The sequence below is a fragment of the Felis catus genome, chromosome C2 (assembly GCF_018350175.1).
Source record: "Felis catus isolate Fca126 chromosome C2, F.catus_Fca126_mat1.0, whole genome shotgun sequence".
NCBI lineage: Eukaryota > Metazoa > Chordata > Mammalia > Carnivora > Felidae > Felis > Felis catus.
The window spans coordinates 79,500,683-79,528,466 of record NC_058376.1 but is presented as its reverse complement, the minus strand read 5'-3'; the positions used below and the strand labels follow the sequence as shown (position 1 = coordinate 79,528,466).

The 27,784-nt window shown below is 48.6% G+C and overlaps 1 protein-coding gene and 1 long non-coding RNA gene across 7 annotated transcripts in view; one reads left to right on the top strand and one right to left on the bottom strand.

Annotated features, from left to right (window-relative positions):
• Positions 1–767: 767 nt before the first annotated feature.
• The window catches only part of LOC101096257 (LIM domain containing preferred translocation partner in lipoma), a 692,709-nt gene continuing 665,692 nt past the window's right edge, over positions 768–27,784 (top strand). For 3 of the 4 annotated variants that reach the window (XM_023260309.2, XM_045036388.1, XM_045036386.1), the window contains exon 1: positions 768–900. The gene's annotated coding sequence lies outside the window, so the exon portion shown is untranslated. Of the gene's footprint in view, positions 901–975; positions 1,094–27,784 lie in introns of those variants that run through there. The other variant, XM_023260310.2, reaches the window with a different exon arrangement.
• LOC109503515 lies at positions 20,054–26,333 on the bottom strand. Of its 3 annotated transcripts, none has more exons than XR_002745308.2 (3): positions 26,183–26,333; positions 24,599–24,980; positions 20,054–24,382 (listed from the first exon to the last, which is right to left on the bottom strand). It is a non-coding gene; the product is annotated as an uncharacterized LOC109503515 (long non-coding RNA). The 3 variants fall into 3 exon arrangements; XR_002162535.3 differs by having other exon boundaries at positions 26,071–26,328; XR_002162536.3 differs by having other exon boundaries at positions 20,054–24,364; positions 26,071–26,327.

The window sequence follows — 27,784 nt, the reverse complement described above, 5'->3', positions numbered from 1 at the left end:
GGGGGGGTCAGTGTTGCCTACGTATGTACACGTAGCCTGCTCCACTGCTCAGTGGGACAAAGGGAGTCAGGGCCCTATCTGGCCTCGGGAATCTGGCTGGGAGGCAAAGCATCCGGGGCCAATGCCTGGATCTGTGTCCTGTATGACCCTGGGCAAGTCATTTCTCCTCCCAGGGCTTCAGTTTTCTCCTGAGTGAAGTGAGCGGGCTGGGAAGTTGGTCTTTGCCAGCTCTACCATCCAGTAGGTTCTGAGTGTTGCTGGGAATCCAGGGCGAGGCTCAGGAAGAAGATCCGAGAAGGGGATTCCTTGGCAGGGTCGCTTCTGCTCAGGCTCAGCGCCTTGTGTTGGCGCTTCCATTGTAGACACGGGTCCCCCCATGTCTTCAGCAGCCCCTCCACTCAGCCGCTTCCTCCTTCTACGTCTGCTTCCTCTTCCTCCAGTGTAGGCAAAGCCTCCACACCTCCCTCTTTTCCTTCCTCCTTTGCAAGCTCCCCGCATCCCCGCGTCTCCTCCTCTTCCTCCCAGGAAGTAACATGCCCTCAGTGCGCCCACCTTCTGGCCTAGCCGCGGCCCCAGCGGGCGCCCCCTCCCCCGCCTGGCGAGCGCTGCGCGGCGGCCCGCGGGCACACGCTTTCCCATACCTTACATGGACAAATGCGTGCAGGCAAAGTCAGGAATTCAGGCCCCTGACGTCAGCCTCCAGCTCTCAGGGCACCGCACGGGAGCCCGAGGGGAGGGGGTGGGGACGGTGGGGAGGAAGGAGGGGGAAAGGCACCAACCAGCAGCAGCTCCAGCCCTGCCGAAGTTTCACTTTTTGTCTGTGGGTCCGCTCCCGGCCCCCGCGCGAGCTTTCCCGGGATAAGTAGCATTAGCAAGGAGGGGAGAGCCGGGCGCTGCAAGGTAAGGGCTGGCTGCACCGCCCGGGCGCTGGGCGCGGTGCGCGGTGCGCGGTGCGGGGCGCGGGGCCGGGCCTGTCCGGGGCCGGGGACAATGGGAGGGGGAGTGCCCGGGCACCTCCTCCTTCGCCTTTGCCTCCGCCTCCAGCCGCTGCCGCCGCTGCCGCCGCCGCTGCCCCGGCCGCCTCCTCCCCGAGGTATTGTTGCAAATCCTCCTTCCTTCCCCCCACCCTCCGCTCGCGGGCGCCTCGGGAACCCCCGGCCCTCCCCGGGCGCGAGCGCCTCCCGGGAGGCAGGCGCGCGGGGCGCAGGGCGCGGAGCGCGCGCCCAGCCCGGGCCGCAGGGCCCGCGGTGCGGAAGTGCCCGCCGCGGCGCAATCACGGGGTGCACGCATGGGGGAGGGGGACCCCGAGTTTTCGGGAAGCGTCGACCTGGGACTGGGCGGGGTTGGAGCCCTTCCCTGAGCGCCCCCTGCCCGGGCTTTTCTGGGCGTCTAGGGGGCGGGGCCACACCCAGCCGCTTGGAGCTTTCGCGGAATCTCAGTTGTCACGGTGGAAAGGGCCTAGGAACCCAGTCATTCTAGTCCCCCCATTTTACAGTCGGCGCATTTGAGGCCCGGAGACAAGGAGGGCCTCCCTGGAGTCACTCACTAGAGGCCGAGCCATAATCGACATAGATGGTTCCCTACTCCTGGTTCCTTTTCTGCAAGCATTTCTCTAGCACTCACTGTGTGCCAAGCGCTGTGTTGGCTGGGTGTGTGGGGTCGGAGAGGCTGATGGGGCCCAGGCCCTGCCCTCAGGGAGCGCTCATTCACCCGAGGTGCCCAACCAGACCCAGGATAAAGTGCGGAGTGCCTGGAGAAAGGCTTGAATAAAGTTTGATTTCTCTCTTTGGAGGGGCCGCGCTCGGTCAAGGCTTTGAAGCATAGGGTGTTTTCTGAAGCCAGCCAGAGACAGGAAGGCCATTTGCACGGGATGGGGGGTGGGGTGGGGAGGGATGAAGACCCAAGAAGACTAAATAAATTGTGGAGAGAGGAGATGAAGCTGTAAATGTGGCTGTGTTGGGGGCGCGGGGTGCATGGAGCGGGGGGTGGGGGGTTGGGGGGGGGACATGAGAAGAGATAAGCACTGGAATTGTGCTTGAGTAGTCTACAGAGCAACGCCTTTGGGACTTGTGCTCCAGGAACTGAAAGGTCTCTCTGACTTCCCTTCTCTTCCCTTCCCAGGGATCCGCTGCCTTCCTGCCTCCAACACAAAATGCAAAAATTTAGGGTCCTCTCTGAGCTACTTTCCTAGTACCAGACTCACTTAACTTTGTTTCCAGTACCCTTTTCTAAATTGTTTGCCTCCCTAAGAAACTCATTCTCACTAAGGTGTTAGTGACTTAATTAACGGCTTACCATTCCCAGCAAATTGCATTTTAGGGAAGACTTTAAGTAGGAGGGGGAAAGTAGCTGAATGCCCCCACCCCCACCCCCATTCCTCACCCTCCCACTCTCTTACAGGCAGGAAAACCAACACAGAGGCCCAGAGGAGGCGGGTGCTAGTTCTGGAGCCTACATTGAATAATGGTGGATGTTGGGGGGCCAGAACCGCAAACGGGGTTTTCTCCACTCCGCAACCAGCCTTCCTTCTTCCAGGTGCCTGCCAGCACCAGGAGTCAATTACAGGGAAGAGCCTGATCTTGCATTGAATCTTTGGGAGGCAGTCCCCCAGCCACAACACGGGGGCTTTTATAGTCTGGAATGTAGACTGTAGATGAGAGATAAGTAGTTGGGGTTAGCTGTCTGAGTGGTTGAGGGCCTGGGCCCTTTGGGTCAGGCATTCTCCCAGGCAGCGGGTGGGCCTAGAGTTGGCTTTGGGAATAGGCCTAGGGAGCTGAGTTGCTGGGCTGGTTACTATGCTGGGAATGAGGAGGACCCTTTTTAGGGTGACCTATTCTTGCGGAGAAGTCACAGTTCTAGGATGGCAGACAGTTCCAGGTAGTGGTTGGTGGAGAGGAGACTTCATTATGAAGCGAGTTGGGATCTGACTTGAAGTCCTCTTTTGAGGGTTTTGATCAGGCTGGGACATGATTGAGAAGGGAAGGAACTGGCGTGGGGCAGCGTCTTGCCCCCCAGTTCCAGCCAGGGAGGCAATAATTTGGTCTAAGAGTGTTCTCAGTGGGTGTTCGTTCATTTACTGCGAGTGCCTATTACGGGCCATTGGCAAATACGAGAAATTTGTAGCAGGTTTCTGTGTTTTACTGAGACAAATAAATTTTATTTCATCAACTCTAAAACACACTTTACATTTTAATGTCACTGAAATCGGGTTCTCTTTTAATCACAGATGTGTCATAGCTGAGCAGTTTTTCATTCTAAGTTGACAATGGTACATCTTACAGTTGGTGGTTTAGATTTGATACAATTTGCTCATTACACCCTTTATGAATGTACAGGGCTCCGCACTTTATTAAACGGTTTCCCATTAGACATTCCATTGGGATATCAAAAAAAAAATCTTTGGAGAATTGGGCCTGGCGACATCTTTCGTCTGCATGTGAACCTTTGCCCAAGGTCACATGGCTAATTAGAGACATGCTCAAAATTACAGCCCTGAACTTTGACTCTTGGTGTGTTAATATGTGACTTTACTTCGCTGTGACCCTGGTGCTGATTAATTGGGAAGGGGGGAGAGTCAGACTGGATGTGATTTCGGAACTGTGGCTCAGGATGCTGCCATGATGATGGGTCTTTGGCCAAGACGGAAGATGCCTGGTGACAGGGTAAAAGCAAGGGATGGAGCACACAGCTATTTTTACACAGAAAGGAGAAGCGCAGTGCGTGAAGCACAGAATTTCTGGAGCCAGCCTCCACAGTGAACCAGGAACGGGTTGGCGCTGGGAGTACAAAGATGAGGCCACACAGTGCCTGCCGTTGAGGAGCACGTGTGTGTGTGTGTGTGTGTGTGTGTGTGTGTGTGTGTGGAGGGGGGGTTGCTGTTACAGGGGGTATGTTCTGGCTACTCTGCACTGAGGAGGGTTGACTTCAGGGAAGCAACCACAGAAGGAGTAGTGTCTGAGGAGAATCTTTAGGGCTAAGCAGGAGTTGTGCCCTGGGGAAGAAGCTCTGGGCAGAGACAGGGCTGTGAGGCCTTTTGCAGTCCTAGGGAAGGTTTATGCCTCAGGCTGTGTTTTGAATGACCAGCGTGAAGGGGGGCTGTGGGAAATGGAGATGTGAATTCGAATTTAATTGGCTACGTAGGTTTAAATTTATCTTGCAGGCTAAAGGGACATTACTTGCTTCTCTGGAAATTGACTTGAGAACGAGCCTGGGCAGGGGTTCCGGAACCCTCCTTGTCGCTGGGATTAGGTATCTGGGAGGTAATGCAGGAAGCACGGTGACACATTGAGTAACTGAGAGTGAACCTGAGACTTTGACCCTGGTCAGTAATAGGGAGTCTTAGCTCAGGGTGCGCCTCGGTGGGTGGGTGGGCGTGCACTGGTGGGGACTTTTTCTGGAATGTGGCGTTGGAAGGCTGCGCCTTGTTGGAAGAAACCCAGGCGAAGAAGGAAGGGTGAGGCTGTGCTGCAGGTGGGAAGCAGCTCTCTGGGTGGAAATCCGTGGGCTCGAAGGTGTGTGTGCAGCAGAGGTGAGGCGAGGAAGGAGGGAACGGACGTGTGTTGTGGGAGTCCGGTCCACTCTCCCTGGATGCGTGGTGGGAATGGGCTGGTGCATTCCCGTGCGGGTCACAGAAATGAGAAAGAACACTGATGTGGTGTTCGCCTCTTCTCACTCTCTGGGAATAGGGTGGGTGGCAGGAGAGTTAATGGGATTCGTGCTTGTCAGCAGGGAAAGCGCAAGATTGAGGCTAGAAAACGTGGGTCTGCTTAGCATTCTTAACAATAATAGTAATAATAATATAATAATAATTTTGATGGTTTTCTGAGTGCTTCTTATCTGCTTATGTAATTCCCCTACTGGTTGGTGAAAGGAAGCTTTATGATTATCCGTCTCATTGTGCAGATGAGAAAATGAGTTTTTGGCCAAGTAAGGTCACGCAACTGCTAGTCCATGGCTAAGTGTCCAACCTTCGCCTGAGCTGTAGCTTCTTCACGCTTCTCTCCGGTGTCCACAGAATGAAAATCAATGGTGTTTTCCAGTGTTTTTCCTTGGCATTGAATTCAGTTCACATTCATGGGGCCCGGTGGGATCACAGTTGAAGGGCTATGTGGGTGACCAGGCTTCTCAATGCCACATTGGTGCTGCCGGGCCCCTTCTCTCGTAAGATACTACCGTTCCCTCTACCCTTTGGGTGTCTTCTCTCCCCAAACCTACCTGGCCGGAGACAGTAGAGCCTCTCTAGCAAACCATCCCCCATCATTGTTCCCTCCTCAGCCCTCTGTCGCGATAAGGATTTGCTGTATTCCTGGAGAGAGGCGGTTGGGGAGATGGCAAAGTTGGGAAGCGAGGGAGGGTTTTGATTCCTGTTAGTGCCCTGGATCTGTGGCTCCTTCAACAAGGCTGGGTGTCCCCTGGAGTTGAGTGGAATAGCTCCTGTTGGATCCTGCCCTTCCTTGGGTCATGCAGACCCCTTCCTGAAAGATGGCTTTCTGGCTCAGGACTCTGAGAGATCAACTTCAGTTCTTCCTGTGGCCCACCTGCCTCGGGTTTGTCGTTTGCATTTTGATGACTCACAGATAAAGGTATCTTCAGGTAGAAAAGACAGAACCTAGAAATGGCACTCAACAAAGTCACCAAGACCTTGGCTGGGCTGCCTGGGTGGCTCAGGCGGTTGGGTGTCCGAATTCAGCTCAGGTCATGATCTCACCGTTTGTGAGTTGAAGCCCCGCATCGGGCTCTGTGCCGACAGCTCAGAGCCTGGAGCCTGCTTCGGATTCTGTGTCTCCCTCTCTTTCCGCCCCTCCCCTGCTCACACTCTGTCTCCCTCTCAAAAATAAATAAACATTAAAAAAAATTAAGAAAAAAAAAGACTTTGGCCGTCTTATCTCCAAATCCCTCTGGTCTCTGGTGCTTTGAAGATGTTCAGTCCTGTTTGTTAAATGAATGAACGGCATTTACTGACCCGATATAGGCACTGGTCACCACCTGGCTTTATATGCTTGCTAGTCTTTGTTTCCCCTCCACTGTAAAAGAAGCTTCACGAGGATCGCAAGGATGCCTGCTTTGTTAATGGCCATATTCCCAGGCCCAGAAGAGTGCCTGGCACATGGCAGATGCTTTGGAAATACTGGTTAGATGAAGAAAGGGATTGACTTGGTTCACTGCAACCACACAAGAGCAGTGATGGGGGAGAGGGACTTTTACTGACCCAGAAGCTTGGGTCCGTGGAGTCCTAGGATCGGATTGAGAACCAGCTATGCTACGGCTGCCACAGTCGCGCTGCCAGCGTGAAGACCAGGGTCTGGGAATGGAGAGGGGAGTCTCTCAATGCGCCATCCTGAGGGTGAGTGCAATTGTAGCTGTTCTTTTGCTTTCCCTCCCACAGCCAGGTGGTTGCGTTGTTCTGGAACATTCTTCTGTTTTCTCAATCTGTGCCTTTGCCTGACCGTGGTCTCTGCCTGTTGTAAACCCATGACCCTTTAAGTTCAAGGCCAAACCCTGCCTTGTGCCACGATGCCATTCCCTCCCTGACTCTTTGTCCCCTTCTCCCCCACCTATATGTGTGATCACATACACCCCTATCTTTTGTATTCAGTGCAGCTCAGGTGAGTGATTAACATATGCCCCACGGAAATGCTGGATACTGGCTGACAAAGACCACTGAGGCTGTGTCCCTACGGATCTTTATTCCAGTATAGGAGAGAGACTAAAATAGAGCATGGTGAGGTCCTACTAGAAGGATGAACAAAGGGCTGATGGGAGCACTAGGAAGGGAGTGACCCACCACCTGGGAGAATAGGCACATGCTCAGAGAAGAAGACATCGGGTTGGGTTTTGAAGAGTGAGTAGGAGTTCCTATGGTGGACAGCGATGGAAGAGTTTTCCATACAGAGAGACCTCGATGTGCAGTCCTGAGGCTTTAAAAGTGTTTGGTAAATGGAAAGGTGTGTTTGGAGATCGCTGTGAATGATGGGGCTGGCCCGGGAGGGTTAGACGGGAAAGGGCTGGCAGGAGGAACAAGGATGACGGCAGTTGTGGGGAGCTGGAGGGCTTTTGTTACGTCTTGAGCAAAGAAGGCTGTTGGTGGATCTGTATTTCAGAGAGCTCTAGTGGCCCAGAGGCAGGGAGCCCCTTTAGGAGGCTGCTGATGTGTTCCAGGGTGGGTGATAGCGGGCCTATACCAGCCCAGCAGAGAAGAGGGGGAAGAACGGATTCCAGGAGCTGTTTGCTGTCAGAATCATAACAGGTAGCTTAGTGCCTCCTCTTGTCCTAATTATTTGCCAGCTTATCAGCCTTGGCTGGAAAAAAACCTTTCATATGAGCCAGGCTTGGAGGCAGTAGAAGCTGCGAGCTGGCAACCAGTTCCTGCCTTAGAAGTGTGGGCTGGGCCTCGGTGGCCAGAGCAACCCGATCCCTCGTTGCCCAGGTGAGGAAACCGAGGCCCTGGGAAAGGGACACAGGGCTCGGTCACATCCTTGTCAGGTGAGCCTGAGTGGGACATCGGCCCATACTCCCAGGCCAGACCTCTTTCAAAGGTGGTTTTGATTCTTTTTCTGCTGAGCCTGGCCTGACACATGCCTTCTCTGCTCCCCACTGTCCCCCCCACCCCCCACAACTCTGCTTTAGAAAATTCCAGAGGGGGTACAGCTTGGAGATCACTGTTACTGGGCTTGAACCTTATGCTTTACACTGTGAAACAAACTGATCACGATGGCTGTTTGAGTGTGTGTGTGTTGGGGATTGATTTCTTTTACTGCCATGTATGCCCTTCCCTTTTTTGCAAGAACCAAGGTTCTGACTCCATGGTAACTTCAAGTTTCCTTGCTTGTGACAACCCTCAGCCCCAACCCCACCCGTCCCCTTTCATTTTTACGTATTTTGGCTTGCATAAAGGTTTTCACGCTGCCGGTATGAGATCTATTACAGGGTAGATCCTCCTACCCATCGCAGCCCATCTCAGAGAACCCGTGGTCTTCCTAGCACTTTTTATGTGGAGGATGCATTTTACTATCATTTTTATTACTTAGCTCCCGATTGCAATCTAAGAGATGGGTCAGCAGGATTAGTCTTGTCTTGCAGAGTGTGGGCAAGAATTCAGGTGTGGAGAGCCTTCCCATGGGGTGCTCGGCTTTACGTGGCGGAATGAGAATCCCACCTCCCAAGCTCCTGTCCTGCTCCTTAACTGTTGGGAAGCGTGAGAAATTGACAGGAACGTCCTTAGCAGGCCTTATGCATAGGCAGGAAACTATCAGTGTTACTTCACCATGTGGTAATTAATTAGCATTCGCTGCCTGTGTCTGACTTTGGAAGCCAACTGACAATCAGGTTGGAGACCCCAAACTCTGAGGGCCTGGGCTTTGCCATGCTATCATTTTCACAGTACCATCACCAAAGGATTTTGGTGTATGGAAAGCATACACCTCTGTTTGAGCCACCCACTAGCCCTGTGATCTTTTTTTTTTTACAGATTTATTTATTTATTTATTTATTTATTTATTTATTTATTTATTTATTTATTTAAGACACAGAGGGAGAGAGTGGGGCAGGGACAGAGAGAGAGGGAGAAGGAATCCCAAGCAGGCTCCGTGCCGTGAGTGCAGAGCTTGATGCGGGACTCCAGCTCATGAACAAGGAGATTGTGCCCTGAGTCCAAACCAAGAGTTGGGTGCTCAACCCGCTGAGCCACCCAGGCGCCCCTAGCCCTGTGATCTTAAGTAAGTTCTGGAACATCTCTGAGCCTCAGTTACCTTCAAACAGAGATCTTACATCACAGTGCATTTGTGAGAACCGGAGGAGCTCCCTTCCCAGTGCTTACTGTATTGCAGTGTGGCCATGTAGCGTGCCCGTGTGGCAATTTCTGGTGCCCAGCATGGTGTGTAGCAGACGGTGGTGGTACTTTACCCTTCTGGCGGTGGAGATCATGGGATTTAGACCCAGACAGTGCCAAGTTCCAATCGTAGCTGTACCGCTTAATGGAGACTGCTCCCTGGGGTGGTCACAGGCGTGAGTTGGCAGGTCCCTCATTTTTTGACTTCTTAGTGACGAGGGCGTCGCTGTTGAGAACAGCGCGCCCTGCAGAGTGAACCGTGTGCCACGGACATCCATGACACTTCCGTGCTGTCAGAATGGCTTTTGACCAGTGAATGGCCGTGCGGTGTCCCTTCTTCCATTGCAACCATCCCACTCTTCACGGGATTTGTGCCTTTCAGCCCTGCGGGGTTTGCTTCTATTGCAGTAATTGCTTGGGTCACGGCCTCACATCAAAGCCCCCTGTGGTTACAATGGAAAACTGGTATGGAGGGGCGGGGCCCCTCCTCCCTCTGAAGCTTGTGTGGGAACCTTTCACGGGGCAGGTCAGCAAGAGGATCAGGACAGGGTGGGGTTATTTCACTGACCTTCAAGAATTGTGTGTTGGCCTTGTTCCACCGCCCAGCATGGGCCCTTTTCCTGCCATCGCCACCGGGAGCATTCCTCAGTCGCTCAGGCCATTCTCCATCAGATCAGCTGCCCCGTTGAAAGACTCGGGGAGGTGGAGGTGACCCCCTTAGGAGAAGATGGCTGTGGACATATGGTGAATGTTTTGGCGTCTTTAGAAGACCACTTTGTGGATATGAAGGGATCCCCGTCCTTAACGCTAGCCTCAGTTTTCTGGTGGAGAAATGTAGCCGTAGCAACAGTATTTAGCTAACAGGCAGAGGGACCGTCCTCCTTGGGCTGTCCTGGCTTCTGTCTGGGTCCTAGCATAGAATTGACAGTGACCCCTTTTCACTCCCAAAGGTGTTCTGATTGGGAGGATAGATTGTCTGGTTGCCGCACCTGTAGATGAGTGTGGAGGGAGCTAGGGCAAGGAGTGAGCGTGAGACTAGGTCTATCGTGTTGCCTTAGCAAACACCCACTGTTTTTGCTACAGGAGACGCTACGTGCTCGAGCAGTGTTGGTTCCACGAACTACTTCTGTAAGGTGAAGTTTGGGGATGCCTGAAGGAGACGTCACGATTGCAGGCGCACAGGGTTTATCAGGGTTGATGCAAACACGTTAATGCTTGTCAGAGGGTAGGAAGGGGCCGCCACAAGAGCAATTACCGTAGGGGACTGATGTGCGCGCGCACTGGCACGTGTGGGACTTTGGTGGAAGGGCTGGGTCTTAGGTTAGACGTTGAAGGACGTGAAAGCTTCGTCCAAGATGCAACAGGGCAGCTAAAATGGCTCTGGCTAGTAAATCTGAAGCAACAAGATGGATCCTCTGTCCCCGTGTATACTCTAGCTGGGTTTTTGAATCATTTATTTTCCATTCATTGGCCCATCTTGATAATGATCTCTGACTATCACCGTGGAAGCCCCAGTGCGGTACTAAATTCTGTGCCAAGAAGTCACTAGAGTAACCCGTGCGTATTCTTCCGAATGAATTTCCACAGAAGATGGTTCTTGTGAAGTTCCTGGGAAGAAAATCAAAACTTAGCTGGCGCCTGGAACTTCTGCCTTGTTTGGTACGAGACCAAGTCATGTGCAAGAGCTGCAGCAGGGAGTTGCCACCAACAGGGCAGGGTGTGTGTGCCCTGACTCGTGGGAAAGTCAAACTGCAGTGACCTGGAGGGTGAGTGGCACCTTTTCTTAGAATGAGGTGAAAGGCAGGTCAGCTTTTCAGATGTCTGGTCATTTCCAGTCTGGAAACTTCTTGGCCACAGACTAGCAGCTTCACTTGGAGACTATTAGGGTTCCACTGATGACAGTGGAACAGGACCCTAAAGATACATTTATTTGCCCGTCGATCTGATGCACTGGTGTCCTTGCTCACTCATCATGCCAGGATGATGAGTGTGAATGAATGAGTGACATTCTCGTCTGGGTTTTGGGGATGCAAACTGTGTACAAGAAAGTACCTGGTGGCTCTGATTGGGTGTGACTAACTCGAGGGACCTGGGGGAAACTTCACAGATGAAGAGACCATCATTTAAATAGGCTTTGAAGGATGAGTGGGAATTTGGTAGGCAGGAGGAACACAGGGTAGTTAAGCAGGGGAAATAACACGGCAGAGACACAGACGTGAGAAAGTGTACCACACCTTGGAGAAGTGGAGTCATGGGGGATAGACTGCATAGTACAGAGGCCATGGAAATGAGGGTGAAAAGCTGGGGTGGGGCTGAGATTGAGAAAGGGCTTGATTGCTGAGGAGTTGAGTCTGCACTATGGAAGGAGCATCAAGTAGGGTGAACTGTGCTTTAGGAAAAAAGTGGTAGGCTGGATGGGGAGGGAGGGTACTCGAGATGGCAACATGGGCTGCAATATCCCAGGCAGAAGACAAAGGGAAGCTGAATTAGGGCTGATGCCATGGACGTGGTGGATGTTTCACAGGTAAAATAGAGGTCACCCCATCTTCTTGTTTAAGTAAAAGGAAACTCAGACCCTGAGCAGATGATACGTGCAAAGTCCCCAGCCCTGGTTGCAGCATAACCTCCAGGTCGTCCCATCCAATGCCCAGTGTCTGTAGAAGGGTGACAGAGTGCATAGCTGTTGAGATAGCTCTTTGGCAAGGGGAAGATCTCTATCCCTTTTTATCTTTTAAGAATTCCATGAAATCTCTTGATTCTGCATGGAATTGGTTCTTCCTAGGGTTATTAAATCTCTAATCACTGGAGATGTTCAAGCAGTGGCTGATTGGAATGTTAGTGAAAACGCGGGTATCGATGGAAGACTTGATATAGAAATGTCTTTGAGGCCTGCCCAATCTGACTTTTTTCCTTCCTTCCTTCCTTCCTTCCTTCCTTCCTTCCTTCCTTCCTTCCTTCCTTCCTTCCTTCCTTCAAAAAGATATTTGTAACAATCTTACCTGGAGGTCCTCTGTCCATTTGGCTTCTCAGGATCGTCTTAGCCAAACTGGATAAGTGGTGGGCTATTTTTCACACAGAGTGTCGAGGGAGTGACCATTTTGGTGCCAATAAGTTAACACACACTCAACTGAGCTCTTTGTGGCCTGGACTGGCCTGCATGATCCTGATCAAAATGGAAGATGGTTGTGCTTTTCTACTAGTCGTCATTTTTATAGTGCTTTGCGGTTAATCGTGTGTTTTCCTATGAATTACAGATAAATCCCCTCAACAGTGCTGTGAGTAGTTATTACTGTCCAGGTTTTACTGATCAGGAACGTGAGGTGAGAGATTACATGACCTTCCTAGGGCCCACGCTAGTCGGATGGTGAGCCAGGACTTTGACTTGAGTTTTCTGTTAGCACAATTTTGGATTCCTCCTGTTCCCAGCCCGTGCCGATCCCTGGGACAAGCTGTAGCTTTGTTTATATTCGTATCCATTGTGGATCCTGATGTGTGGCAAGAATTTAATAAGTGTTTGTCAAATGACCATGTGAACAAATTAATTGTATAAACAAATAAATGAGAACTTGAGTTGTAAGAATATGTTTACTAGTGAAAAAAACCAAATTCATCTCATGTAAACCATTAATCTGTTATCAAAAGACAAAAAAAACTCTTTTAGAATGTATTTACTCAACTACATTAAACACACACACACACACACACACACACACACACACCAAAAAACCTCCCACCAAAACTTTTTGTACCTCAAAACCACTCTCTTATTTCTTATGAGACCATAACCCTCATCTTAACCCCGCTCCCAAAGTGCGTGTCCACTTTTTTCTATGTGTACAAAATTTCCACTTAATATTATTACGGAAGTCTTACTTTTTTTTTTGGCCTGGAATTTATATATATCTTTTACATAACTAAAACTTTGTTGAAATCAATAAATCCTGCTTTAAACATTACCTATGTGGACAGTAGGATAGTTTTCAGTTTGAAAAAAAGTTAAATGCAATTCAATATGTTAACAAATGCAGTGTAAACATTAGTGGGCAAATACCTCTTACTTCCTTCTTTACATTTTTTTTTTAAAGTTTTTTTTTGAGAGAGAGAGAGAGAGACAGTGTGAGTGGTGGAGGGGCAGAGAGGAGGGAGACATGGAATCCGAAGCAGGCTCCAGGCTCCGAGCTGTCAGCACAGAGCCGGATGTGGGGTTTGAACCCACAAACTGAGAGGTTATGACCTGAGCAGAAGTTGGATGCTTAACCGCCTGAGCCACCCAGGCACCCTGCTTTTACTTCTTTCTACCGTATTATTTAATAAAGACAACTATTTTCTGTGGCACTTCCACTTATCCCTTACAGTGGTTGCTATTCTGTCCCTTGCATTATGTGTTTATGTGAATTTATTTCTTATCTCCTCCTGGATGCAGTAGAAAAGGCAAGGATGGTTGGAGACAGGTTCAAATCACGGTGCTGCCATTCGTTAGCGATTGTGACCTTGTATTGGTTCGTTAGCCTCTTCTTTGAAAGGGGATAATAGTGCCTTCCACGTAAAGTGGCTGTGAAAGGAATTCTGTGGTCAGTGGATTAAAGCACCAACGCCTGCCATGTGCTGCTGGAGAATGTTCTCTCTGTCCTCTTTCTCCCTGACAACCCACCAGATGATAAGACAACCGTGATCTTTTCCCTGCATTTCCCTGTAGAGCATGACCCATAGCAGGTAGACCCTAAGCAAATGTTTATGGGCTGGCTGAACAAGTTTAGGTTCTTTCGAAGGAGAATTACCGGCACAAAATACTGAATATCTCTAATACTTTTCATACCAGTTGCCATTCAGCCTCCAGCAGAGTCATTAGCAGTGTGTGAGTCTGCTTGTTTTTCTAGATCTTCACTTGGATTTAATTTTATAACATGTATTTGTCTTTGCTAAATTAATATGTAAGAAATGGTGTTTCATTATTGTGTTAGCTTGCATTCCTTTAATTACTGAAGAGATTTCTCGCATGGTAGTTTAGAGTATGTGTTTTCCCCTTGTGTGCATTGTCAAATAGCAATATTTAAGTGGGTTGGAGAAGCTTGGTATGAAGGGCTAAAAATGTTTAAATTAAAAAAAATTTTTTTTTCAACGTTTATTTATTTTTGGGACAGAGAGAGACAGAGCATGAACGGGGGAGGGTCAGAGAGAGAGGGAGACACAGAATCGGAAACAGGCTCCAGGCTCCGAGCCATCGGCCCAGAGCCTGACGCGGGGCTCGAACTCACGGACCGAGAGATCGTGACCTGGCTGAAGTCGGACACTTAACCGACTGTGCCACCCAGGCGCCCCTAAATTTTTTTTTTAATTACATAAGCTCCATGCTCAACGTGGGGCTTGAACTCACGATTCTGAAGTCAAGAGTTGCATGTTCACTGCCTGAGCCAGACAGGCACCCCACCCCAATGTTTAATGTTTTGAGTTGCCTACTCTTTGTTTATGTATTTCTCCCTCCCTTCCTTCCTTCCTTCCTTCCTTCCTTCCTTCCTTCCTTCCTTCCTTCCTTCCTTCCTCCCTCCCTCCCTCCCTCCCTCCCTCCCTCCCTTCCTTCCTTCCTTCCTTCCCTCCTTCCTTCCATGCTTATTTAGCACCTACCCCATGCCAGGCTCTGTTCAGGGACTACACATACTACCAAAAAATGAGTAAATGAGTGAAGTCAGTAGTCTCCAACCCAACCTCCTCGTTTAACATGAGTGGTTGCTGAGGCCTCAGGAGAGTGAGGTTAATTGCCCAGCGCCATTGGCGCGTTCAGTAGTGGACCCAACCATTTATTTTAGCTATGATTTCTTATGCTTTATATCAGTAGCCCTTTAAGCCGTGGAAACAACCTGGAAATTTCAGAATTGTGACAACTAAGCAACGTCTCCAAACTCTATGATGAGAATGCAGAGATCTGATTTTTGGTTTAGCAAATATAATCACTTGACTCTTCAATTTATATACGGAAACTCGGTCCTAGACTTCTCTGCCTCTTACGTTTATGTTAATTCTTCTAAATTCTTGGCTTTTTTTTTTTTGAGTCTGTTTATTTTGAGAGGGGGGGAGAGAGAGAGAGAGAGAGAGAGAGAGAGAGAGAGAAGTGGAGAGAGGATGCCAAGCAGGCTCTGCACTGTCAGCGCAGAGCCCAAGTGGGGCTGGATCTCATGAACCATGAGCTCATGACCTGAGCTGAAATCAAGAGCCCGATGCTCAACTACCGGAGCCACCTAGGCATCCCACATTAACGTTCATTCTTAAATGAATAAATTTAATCATAAAAAAAGTTTTGTTAACATGTGTTCATTTTTGAGAGACAAAGTGTGAGTGGGGGAGGGGCAGAGAGCTGGAGAGAGAGAGATAGGGGGACACAGGCTCCGAAGCAAGCTCCGGGCTCTGAGCTGTCAGCACAGAGTCCGATGCAGGGCTCAAACCCACAAACCGTGAGAGATCATGACCTGAGCTGAAGTCAGATGCTTAGCTGATTGAGCCACCCAGGCGCCCTGAATTAACTTAATTATTAAAGCAGGACTAGAAAACAAAACAACCCCAATCCATGTAGTTTGGACCAGATGTAAACCTTTTTGGACATGTTTTTGGTAAATGGAAACAACAGATGACATTTCTCTATCAAATAAAATAGTCAATTTAGATTTAATAAGGCAGTTATCTTCAGGTAATAAAAATTCAACTAACTTGCCATAACTATCTTGTTTAAAGTCAATTAAGAGCCTCATAGTCTTTACTTGCTGGGTAAAATTTAATAGAACTTCAGTTAAGCATTTATTGCTTATTTGTTCAAAATGAAGTTAATCACCACAGTTGGTAGCAACCACTGAGTATTTAATTAACATTCAGCAAACTATCTTATTAAGCCTAAATTAGATACAGACAGGTCTTGTTTATCCCCATCAGTCTGCAAACATCATTTCCCCACCTCCCACCCTAAAGGGCCTTTGGTTTTCCCTTGGCTTTCCTTTTCTGATTTGTCATCTTCCTTTTTCTTCTGGTAGATACCCGACTTGGGCAAAGGAGGAGGGAAAGAAGTAGGAATCCATCATGTCAGGAGAACTCTGGCTTAGGGCACAGCTGAGCGCCTTCTGTTCCATTCTGTTCTGTTCCATTCTTCAAGAATCACTGAGCACCTTCTTTGTGCAAGACCTTCTTTTAAAGCACCTTCACGTAAGACATTCTTTTACACACTTTGGACAATCTAGAGGAAGTTATGTGGACATAGTTGGCTCTATTTTCTCCTTTTAGAAACGAGATGGTTGGGTTTAACGGATTCATCGAACACATATTTATTGGCCTACGGTTCGTAAAGCACTTTGCTGTGTGTCATGATGATTTGCAAAAGGCCCTTGCTTTGAAAGAAGACACACGGTCTCTTAGGACAGGTGCGGTGGAATAAATATTGGGCAAGATGATGGTGCCCCTCAGAATGCTGCGATTCTGCGAGGTTCTGTTTCCCAAAGCGTTAAGACTGGTCTATGAGAAAAAGGTTCCATAGCCAAGTAAGTCTGCTAAAGTCCAAGGTAAACAAAATTAAATGGATATCTTTACCATGGGACTCTCTGAACCTTTAGTAACCTAATGCACACTGTGACCTCCCAAGAGGTTTGTTTCTCAAAGTTATTTGATCAGAGAGTCCCTGTATCACCACCCTCCTCCTGGTTTTTTTTTTTTTTTTTGAATTTTTAAAAATTATCCCCGTAGGGCATTTCTTAGGCTTAGTGTTCCAGTGTGCTTTGGGGAATGCTGCTGTGAGCCATGGGATCCCGTCCATAGCATCTGAACCTCGAGGGGCACTCAGGCACGCACCGTAGTCACTGACACAGGGTTGGAAGATCTGTGCATGAAAGGTGTCTGACACGGGGTAATTTCAGACATAGGGATTTGTGGCTAGGGTTGAGGGTGTGAAATCAGAGCAGAAGGGCTGGGCTTGTGAAGGAGGGGCGGTTGTGTAAGCAGAGGGGCCTGGAGGATGGTCAGTAGTCATCGGGAACAGAACAACTGTGAAATTCGGACATGACTGGTTTGGTTGAGACACCCTAACCCACGGAGACAGCTCAGAGCAATTTTCGTTCTAGCCTCTATCTGGAGAGGTAAGAGGCAGCAGCGTTTTTGGTGCAGAACTCTGCTTGAGGCCTTGTTCCAACTGAGTGTCTGCCCATCTGCAGAAGCCATCACTTCTGTAAAGCATTCTGACTCTGTCTGGGGCAGAGCCCCTGTCTGAATCACAGTCTGTCTTAGGAGCGAGTCAGGGCTCTTTCATGGGTGGCTTCATTCTACCAGGTCTGATTTCCAATTGCCCCGTCAGATACCCCTTCCTCCGCCTTCCCTTTCTCTCCAGCTTCCCTCGTTCTGATGAATCACCTGTCTTCATTTTTCATTCTTACCCTTTTGTGTCATCATTTTCATCTAAGGCAGCCTGCTTTTTTATATTCTTCCTGAAAAGTCATCTGTTTCATTTAAAATGATGCTACCAGTTTTCTCATCTCCGGTAGCAACCAACAGATGGGACGCGTCAGATAAAGTGGAGGACGATCTACCGGACTGGTCCACTGCATCATGGAGGTTTAGCCTCAGGCTGTGCTCTTTCAGTACCCACCTTGTTATCCGTCTCTACATGGAGAGGAGCACAGGGCAAGGAATGGGGAGATCCGGGTTGTGTTTCTGATTCCACTTTGAGTACAAGTTTCCCCTGTCTGAGCCTCGGTTTATCCGTCAATGAAATGTTAGACTTCGGGCCCTTTCAACAGAAAAATGTTGAGTGGTTGAGTCAACACAAGGTGAAGTCAACCTGGATTATTTGGTCAGACATATCTTTGTGCCTGGCAACACAAGGAAATGTGTAATGAGCATAGCTTCATGGCCATACCTGGTAGACATTCACTGAGCATTGCTTCTTCTATACCCTGTCTCCTTCTAGACTCATTTTCTTTATATTGTCTGTTGCTTTTTTACTCATTTCTCTTTTCTCTTCTGCCACTCAGCCTTATCTCTTCTTTGCCTACACTCCCTCTGCTGTGTTTTCCTCCCATTCCCTAGTTGGATGGCTCCCTCTCTCCCCATCTCTTCAGTATTCCTTTTTCCCTTCCGGCTCTGTCCATGGAGGTGTCCACGCCAGAACTTTCTAAAGACAGATGGTGACATTGGCAGGACAGATTGGGGAATGGTGGTCCTGGCCAGCTGCAAATCTTTCCAGGAGATTGTTTGGTCTTTAGAATCATTTCTTTGTTTAATACATATTATACTTCAATGAATGAGATTAAGTCTTGCCCTCAAGGAGCCCACTGTGGAGGTGAGAAGCTGTCTGACTTTTCTTTGACACTTGTGGGAAACCAAAGCCAGTAAGGTACATTATAAATCGGGAAGGAGGTTTTTGTTTGTTTGTTTGTTTGTTTGTTTTGGGTGTGTGGGGGGTGGGGGGGTTTGTTGTTGTTGTTGTTGTTTCTAGAATGGGGTAATGCACTCCTGGGTTTTCAGCATGAATTCTTGAGAACCTAGGAAAACTAGTTACCTGGAAAGCTTAAGCTTATTCTGACTATCTTAAAAAAAGGCAGCTTGCATGTTTGGGTTAGCCATCTACCTGGACAGACACTCCAGGGATGAAAAGGTAGCCTGGCAAGTGGTTGCAGCTCATCTAGAATGATGTGTCAAGAGAGCACAGGACATAGCACAAACTCAGAGTAGTCATTCACATGTAGAGAGGCCATTGGTAATGGCGGTGAGGTTTGGTCCCACTACAGGAAAGACTTTCAAAAGGTAGGAATTTACCTTGAGAGTTCTTTCGCTTCCTCTTTGTATTACACATGACACTCACCTTTTAGTCTTTGGATTTTCCCAGTTATATGTGCCTACTTGAAAAATCCAGGAGCATTTGGAAAGCTTTGATCTGGGTAGTGTTTGAGAGCATGGGCTCTGGAGCTAGACTGTATCCTGGCTCTACATTTAGAGCCAGGCTCTGTCATTTATACCCTGACTTGTTACTTAATCTCTTTAGCCCTCTGTTGCCACATCCATAAAATGGGAATGACAGAATTATCTATCTCCTTGTGAGGATTGAATGAGTTGGTATATATCAAGCCCTTAAAATAGAGCTTGACACATACTAAGCACCCATTAAATATTAGCTACTGTTTTTATGTGTTATTTTTTATAGTCAGAAAGTTGTGATTTGGAAAATATATTGGAGATGAGTGGATTTTTGGGTCACCTTTTATTTTAAGATTTTATTTTTAAGCAATCTCTACACCCAATGTGGGGCTTGAACTTACAACTCTGACATCAAGAGTTACATGCTCTTCCAGCTGAGCCAGCCAGGTGCCCCTGGGTCATTTTTTAAAATACACTTTTAATTTTCAAATAGTTTCTTAAGTATACGGAAAAATTGTGAAGATTGTACAGAGAATTTTCATATACCCCTTGCCCAGTTTCTCTCATTTTTGGCATATCGTATCACTATGGGACATTTGTTAAAACTAAGAAACTGACGTTGGTACGTTGCTAATTAACTCAACTCCAGACTCTGGTTGTATGTTACCAGTTTTCCCATTAACGTCCTCTATCTTCTTCAGGATGCAGTTCAGGATAGCACATTGCATTTGGTTGTCATATCTCCGTAGCCCAGAGTGGCTTTAAAGCTTATATCTTTTTTTTAAAGTTTATTTATTTATTCTGCATGAGAGAGAGAGAGAGAGAGAGAGAGAGAGAGAGAGCAAGCAAGCAGGGGAGGGGCAGAGAGAGAGGGCGAGAGACAATCCCAAGTAGGCTCTGTGCTGTTAGCACAGAGACTGACGGAGGGCTCGATCCCATGAACTGTGAGATCACAACCTGAGTGGGCAAAGCAGGAAACCTAGAGAAGGTCAAAAGAGGATCATGGAAATGCCCTGATCCTGTCCTTATCGTTCAATGGAGGAATGATCAACAGTCAAGGACTTCTTATCTGTAAAGTGGGTGCAGTGGTCAGTGATAACCTCACGGATACTTAATGCTCACAAAGTACAGTTTTTACCTGGTGAAAACTAAGCGAGCCAAGGTGCTTACTTATAGTGTAACCTGAAACACAGTAGGTTCTCAATAAATGCTTGAGAAAAGAAGCCTTGAAAAGGAGGAAACTTGCTCCTTAGAACGAACTTCAAGAAGATGGGGACGAATCGTGGCAAAACAAAGAACAGTCATTCATAAGGAAATCCGTGATACTCAGGAATGGAACCAGTGTTTGAGTTTCTGATAAGCAGGATATACTGTCTGTTTTTATTCTTGGAGGCTTTTATCATACAATACTACATTATGTTGCAGTCTGACTTTCACACAAATTGGATCCCAAAACTTACAGGAATTAAAAATACAAACTCGTGGGCAGTATGTGTTTTATAAATTACAGAAAACAGTAGTGTAAAGACATGCATAGTGAGTACAGTTAAGTCTGCAGCAGGCACCGATACCCAGGAGGAAGACGTGGCTGAGGCTGCCGAGAAGGCACGGGAGCCGGGAAGCCGGATGAGGAGAGCAGGTGCACGGTGCGGTGTTCAGCGCCAGGAGAGATGGAGGGAGGCCATCTTCTGCGGGGAGGCTGGATGAGGAAGCCGGGGCAGTGGAGGCAGTTTAAGAATCCTGGAGAGGTAAACCCTCTGTATATCCCTAAGACATTTCTTTTCTTTTCTTTCTTTTTTTTTTTTAATTTTAAGGACCTTATTTTTGAATATTGGTTTTGGGTTCGCAGCAAAATTGAGAGGGAGGTACAGAGATTCCTCATATCCCTCCTTCCCCATACACACGCATAGTCCCCCCAACCCCCGTTATCAGCAGCCCCCACCAGCGTGGTCCCGGTGTGGCAGTTGAGGAACCTGCATTGACACATGGTTATCACCCAAGGTCCGTACTTTACATTACGGTTCACTCTTGATGTAGTACATTCTGTGGGTTTTGGACAGATGTATGATGACGTGTGTCCACCCTTGTATCATACAGAGTATTTTGCTGCCCTAAACATCCTCTGTCATCTGCCTGTTCTTCCCTACCTCCCACCCCAGCACCTGGAAACGGCTGATCTTTCTACCATCTCCATGTATCCATGTATGGTCTTGTTGAATGGGGCCAACTGACTTTAGGAACCTAATCTCTATTGCTTTTTCTCATTCTGGCCTTTGTCACAGCGTTTCCTCAGCCTAGATTGCTGTTCCTTGCCCTCATCACCTGTTGGAACTGATCTTCAAGGTCTGGCACCTCCGCCATGAAGCAGGCCTTGCTTTCCACCCTTTGCCCCTAAACAGGAAACAATCACTTCCTCTCGACAATTCATTCCTGTCTGGAATCTGGCAGACATATAGCAAACACTTGTTGAATGGACGGACGGATGCACAGATGGACGGATGGGCGGGTTTGCCATCACTCACAGTATGCTCAAACTTAGTTCCTTTAGAATAGGATTATAACTTGCTCATCTCTACACCCTCTAGGACCAGCACTGAGAAGGTGCCTTTCCATCCATCCATCCATCCATCCCTCCCACAGTAGACGTTCAGGCTCTATTTCAGGGTTGTAGCAATGAATAGTTCATTTGTTGATAGTCTGCACAGAGAAAATGGTGTTCTTTGGGGTATGTTTTCATTCTTATAAGGTCTCTCTGTAATTTTTCTTTTTCTTTTGACGTGTACGGACTAAGGAAGAAATGGCTTGTTTGATCTGCACGTGTCATCGGTGTTCAAAACAAATGCTCTCTCATTCCTTCAGCCGGCTTTGTACGAAAGAGAACTCACTGGGTTTAGAAAGGCACTGTCTCTCAGAGTACGTGGCAGGTTCTTACTGACTTGCCTTAGGGATAAATGCCCTTTCCAGTGTTTTGAAAGTTGGTGCCAGGATGCCACAGTGCTCATGGTTGGGCTTCCTTGCTAATGTTTTTTACTTTTATTTTTTAATACAGTGACAGAATGCATACCGCTGAGGTGGTAAATGGGAAAAAGAAGTGCAGTGGAATAAACTGTCTGTTTCTTGGGGCCTTTCGTATTAATCACAGGAGGAAGCATCAGTCATGGCCAGATGAGAGAGCCAGCTGACTTAAGCTCACACCAGATCGACATCAGAGTGGCAAAATCGAGAGGAATTTGACGATGCTGAATCGGGGAAGTCTAAGGTGCTCAGAGCAGCAGTGCTGGACAGATCAGAGAGACCATGTAGTGAGGCAGTTCAGAGTCACCCTGGAGGGTGTGCTGCCTGCCCTGAACACCCCCCTGCTCCCACTTCTGAGGCGGTCAATCATGAACTTGCATTTCTGACAACCTCAGAGGTTGTGCCAAGGCTGATGGAAACCGCTGACCTAGTCCAGCTACTGGTTTGTTTTTTTTGTTTTATTTTTAGAGATGGGGAATCGAGACCTGGAGATGAGTGGAAAAGACTTGTCCAGAGTCACACAGCTTATAGGAGCAAAGCTAGAATCAAAACCCGGAATCCTGACTTGCAGAATGTTCCATACTGTCACCAGAGCCAGTCCGGGAACCATGTTATTTTTAGTTCTGCTGCAGAGTGACCACTAAGTTTCACTAGCTGTGCCCGATCTGGTCACAGACTTATTTTTCAGGGCCTTCCACTTAGCTCTCTCCAGCTACATTTCCTTGTTCAGTTAAGCCACAGCTTGGCCGCTGCTGTGGGCTAGGAATTGCACTGAAGCTAGAAGTGGTTTAGCACTGTGGCAGTCGGAAAGTATGGCTGTCAGCTGGTCAAACCTTGACTCGATTTATGTTTTCATTTTCTGATTTGAAAGGGAGGACAGTACCACCTCCTTGGGCTGCAGGTCAGGTGCTGAGCACGTACCTGGCTCTCCGCGTACATTCTGGCGCTCGTCACAGTCATTATTACTGAGGAGAGTAACTGTGGGCCCCTCCCTCAGGGTAGGTGGCTTCCAGAACTTTGTAGAGGGAAGCTGGGATTTACTGGAACAGACACATGGCTTAAAGTTTGGAGGACTGGGTTTCAAGACCCAGCTTTGTCACTTAGCTGCATAGTCTCGGGAAAGTCACCGGATGTCTCTGAGCTGTGATTTGAAGCAGGTAGACTTAGTTTATGTAATAAGGCAGCATAAGGAGCAAGAAGAAGGATGGAAATTGGGAAGAGGTGGAAATCTGTGCATTAGATACAGGTTTTGGGTTGATGGGGAATAAATTTGACGGGGGTGGGGGCCGTAGAAGGTGTTGGGTGGCCTTTAGGAGGAGGGGGGCGTAGAAGGCGTTGGGTGGCCTAAGGCTTGGTGTTGGAGGGAGCAGAAGGCCTGGGGGTGGTCCTGTGATGGTTGACCCAGCCAGCCTGCCCAGAGAGGGGCTTGCCCCCAGTCCAGGAGAAATGTCGTCACTCCCATGTCAGGACATTGGGAGGGACGGCTTGTTGAAGTGACGTGGGTACTGGTGCTGGAGCATGACTGGGAAGTCTGGCCAGGGTGATGGTATTTGCTTTGGACTGGGGGCCTTGAGGCACATTCACAGTAAGGGCCAGCTTAGTGGTGAGACTCAGGATTGACCCTGACACCTTGGCTGCTGGGTTTAGTGAGCAGCAAAGAGGTTAGATCAGAAAGGTACTGAATATGATTGCTGTATCTTTCATGATGGGTTCAGTCTGGGAGAGGCCTGGCTAAAAGTTGGGGTGGTCCTGGGGAAGACAGAGATAAGGTCACCCACCAGCTTCAGTTTTCTCACCTGTAAAATAGGAGTGCTGATGGGGATTATGCTGATGTTATCTGTTCTGGCTGGATTAAGGATTAAATACAGTTGACCCTTGATCCACACAGGTCTGAACTGCATGGCTCCACTTACGTGTGGATTTTTTTTCAATAAACAACAGTATAGTCCTGTAAATGTGTCCTCCTTGTGAGTTAATTAATAAGGTTTTCTTTTCTCTAGCTTACTTTGTTGCAAGAAATCAGGGTATGAAACATGTAACGTACCAAATATGTACTAACTGGTTGTTTATGTTATCAGTAAAGCTTCTGGTCAACAGTAGGCTATTAGTAGCTAAATTTGGGGAGGAGTCAAAAGTAATGCACAGATTTTGGACTGTGCAGGCAGTTGGTGCCCCTAAGCCCCACATTGTTCAAGGGTCAACTGTACTTGTCTGTGGGAAGGCACTTCTTGGTTGCGGGACGCCAGAGCAGCGCCTGGTGTCCCTGTTCCAGGGCAGACCAGAGAGCAGGAGAAGGAGGAGAGATGCAGAGGCCCAGCTGCGGGAAGACTGTGGGAGCTCATCCTAGGGAGGATAGTGATAGCTCCTGCCGGCGGAAGGTCAGGGATGCTGGGAGGATGTAGGCTTTAAGAGCCCGCGGAAATGTTGCTCAGCTGGGCTCCTTGGCGCATACTCTCTTATCACAGTGAAGTTTTCAGCACAGCTGGGCTTGGGGGCTCGGATGGGGTGGGGGGTGCTGTAGCGCCCTTGGTTCACCAGAGTTAGAAGAGCCAGGCTCTCATGCTGTGGCTTGGACAGACGCATCAGAGCCATGGGTGGAGCTCCCCGGGTGTCCAGGCTCCTCCTCCCTGCAGAGCTGGTCTGTGTTTAGGGAGAGACCTGAGGATTCAGCTCGTGTCACCTACTGGGAGGCACGGCGGGACGTCTGTCTACAACTGGACGCATCCCATCCCCCCCCCCCCCCCCCCCCCCCCCCCCCCCGTGCTCTGCAAGCCCCTCCCTTCCCACCCCTCCTCCTTTCTCTGGTGGTCCTGGCTCCGCCCTCATGCTGTACCCCAGGGACGCCCACCCTCCCTGTTTCCCCTCTCCACATACCTTTGTTGGTCTCTATTGTCCGGGGACTACCCTAAGCACGTTGGGAGTGAGGGCTACTGTTCGTTTTTCCAAGGTCCCAGCATCTCCATTTCTTCAGGTCATAACTTAATACAGTATCATTCTTCCAGTAGTTGTCTTCTGCCCATTGCATCAGGCTGCTTTTCCTTGGCTGGCATTAAACCGCTAGTAATCATTTACCTCTATGGTTCCCTTCACTGTGGGTCACATGGTTGGATGGTCACAGGGAGATTCCTGCAGGTGTTTTGCTTTCGGTAGCTGACTTGTGCATGAGTGAAGGACATTGTTGCCTCCATGGTTACTGTCTGCCATTCCAGGGGCTGGCTGAATAAGACACCGGTTCAGCCGTCTAGGAGGCTGTGGTCTACACAGGAAACAGACATGCAAACAAAATTGGGGCAGCCGGTGACGTACCGTGTGTGTGTGTGTGTGTGTGTGTGTGTGTGTGTGTGTACCATACGCAGAGGAAGTATCCCAGTAGCAAGATGGTGGAGAGAGCCCATCACGCTCTGAGGACACTCAGACGTGTTAGGACACCAAGAAGAAAAAAACACATTTTGAAAGCACTGATGGGGGCCCCACATAGCCACGGTCCTCCCCATTCCCTATAATCACAGAAGCCTGTTGACCCCCGGGGTTTCAATTTATGCTGGCTTCAGAGTGAAGCTTCTCTTTGGCCCACAAGTGTACCTCGGAGGGCACAGAGTTCCTCCCAGGTTCCCGCCTCAGCGCTCCAGCTCATTTCCTGCCTCAGCCCCGTGCCACGGGGGCTGGGAGGAGGGTCCAGACTGGTCTGCCCCCCTTGGTTCCCCCTGGGATTCCAGAGCCCCTGCCCTTCCGGGGTGCCCATATCTGGAACACGCCTGTTTCCCCAGTGCATGCTGTCCTCTAGTACTTTCCCTGCTTGCTCTCCTATTTCCATTTAAAGCCCTCTTGAGCAGGTCTGAGTGTCTCCTGCCAGCAGCATTCCTTCTGGTTTACTGGAACCCCCCTTCTCATCCTGCCGGGAAGCCAGCCGCGAAGGGGACTTCAGCACAGCCACTCTGCAGTCTCTTCTCTCCTCCAAGATCGTGACCCTCCCTCTGGCTGGAGCAGTGACTGGCCTGGCTGTCGACATGAGCCCCCTGACCCCCTGCATATGAGGCTTTCCTTCCCTTCCTAATCTTTGCCCAGCTCCCCCAGCCATGGGGCTGTTGGACAGGCACCTATAGGCCTGTTCTCCTGTGCCTCCCATCACTGCCTGCCCGTCAGAAGTAACGTGAGAAGTGACACAGAGGGCTGCCTGGGTCTGTTTTTCGGAGGAAGTCAGAATGGCCCTCTAGCAATGCCTGGGACAGTGACAATATTTGGGTTGATTTCCCTGTGGATTTTACTTCTAGGCACAAATACATGCACTGCCCTGTTAGGAGAATTTTTAGGAGAATTGCTTTTTGAACGGAGTGGAAGGCACCTACCTACCGTTTTCTTCCTGCTCTGCTGTGCACCGGCTTCTGTGATCTCTGACTCTGCTCTAGGGAACACATTTCCGCCCCGCAGCGTCCCAGCTGGCCTCCTGCCATCACTCACCGTCTCCCATGGCCTCTGGGGAAGTCCTTTCCCCTGCACACTTCCACCCTGCTGTGATCCGACCCTGCCTCAGTTCCAGAACTGTCTCCAGCCAGCCCCTTGCCAGTCAGGCTCTATGCTTCCTCCTTCCTGTGTTCCTCGGCACACTGTCTTGCACACCTGTGTGTCTTACTTAGCATGTGCTTTCCCGTTGGTCCCGAGGGTCCGTCGTTTCTCTCTGATGAACACCTGCTCATCCTTCAAGATGCAGCACAGATGTCGCCTCCTCGTTTTTTAAAAAAGTTTATTTATTTTGAGAGAAAGCGAAAAAGCATAATTTGGGGAGGGGCAGATGGAGAGAATCCCAAGCAAGCTCCCCACTGTGAGTGCAGAGCCCCATGCGGGGCTCAAACTCACGACTCAGGTGAGATCGTGACCTGTGCCAAAGTCAGATGTCTCCTCCTGAACCCCCTCTCACCGCCCCCCCCCGCAAAGAGGTGAAAGCAAAAACAAACCTAAATTTTATTGTATAGAGTAAACCATTTCAAATACTCGGGACCAAATAAACAGGGAAATGAGAATCACTCATAAATTCACTATTTAGATACAGGTGCTGTTTTAATGATCTTGAAGAGTTACTTTCATTACTTTTTTGTGCATTTGCGTTTTACTGACTTGATGTCTTACTACGTATACAATTTTATATACAATCATTTCACCAAACTGTACAGCATAAGCCCCTTCTCATGGCATTAGGGATTATTCATACATGTAATTTTTGATGACTGCCTGTTACTCTGTCTTCAGAATATACCAAATTTTTTATATTTTTTTTTGTTTTGGTAGCTGACATTTGAGTTTCTAATTTTTCATTATTGTCAGTAGCACTGTGATGTATGTCCTTTTTATGAAATTCATTATCTATACCTCTGACTATAAGGCAGGTTACTAGGACGTGAAATTGCCTGCTCAAAGGGCACGAACTTTTTTCACCCTTAATTTCAGAATAACTCATGGTCGCTGAAGAAAATTAGGAACATGTGGGGAAGCACAAAGAAGAAAATAAAAACCACCTGTAGCTCCTTGCAAAAAGCAGTGTGAAATTTGATGTGTAATTGTGTGTGCCATCTCTCTCTCTCTCTCTCTCTGGCCCAGGAATTGGTGAACAGTTTCTGTAAAGGTCCAGATAGTAAATATTTTAGGCTTGTGGGCCTCATATGGTCTCTCTCACGTGTTCTTCTTCTTCTTAAATAAAACTTCTAAAAATATAAAAGCCATTCCTGCCTAGTGTGTCGTACAAAGAGTTTGCCAACCTGGTGTTAGCCTCCGAAGTGGGACCGTGCTGTACATTACTATTTTGGAATTGTTTTCCTCCCTAAGGTAACTACCTTCTTACTGCTCCTCATGGTTTTCTGTTTTCTGTCGCCCAAATAGTATTCGTGCATTCTTGCTGGAATGCCCATGCCTCTGATAGAGAATTTAAAGCACACGTTATTGTGTATTTGCAGAGATGTCTGTTTTTCTTTCTTTCAAAAAAATTTTTTTAATGTTTAACTTATTTTTGAGAGAAAGAGAGACAGAATGCGAGCAGGGGAGGGGCAGAGAGAGAGAGAGAGAGAGAGG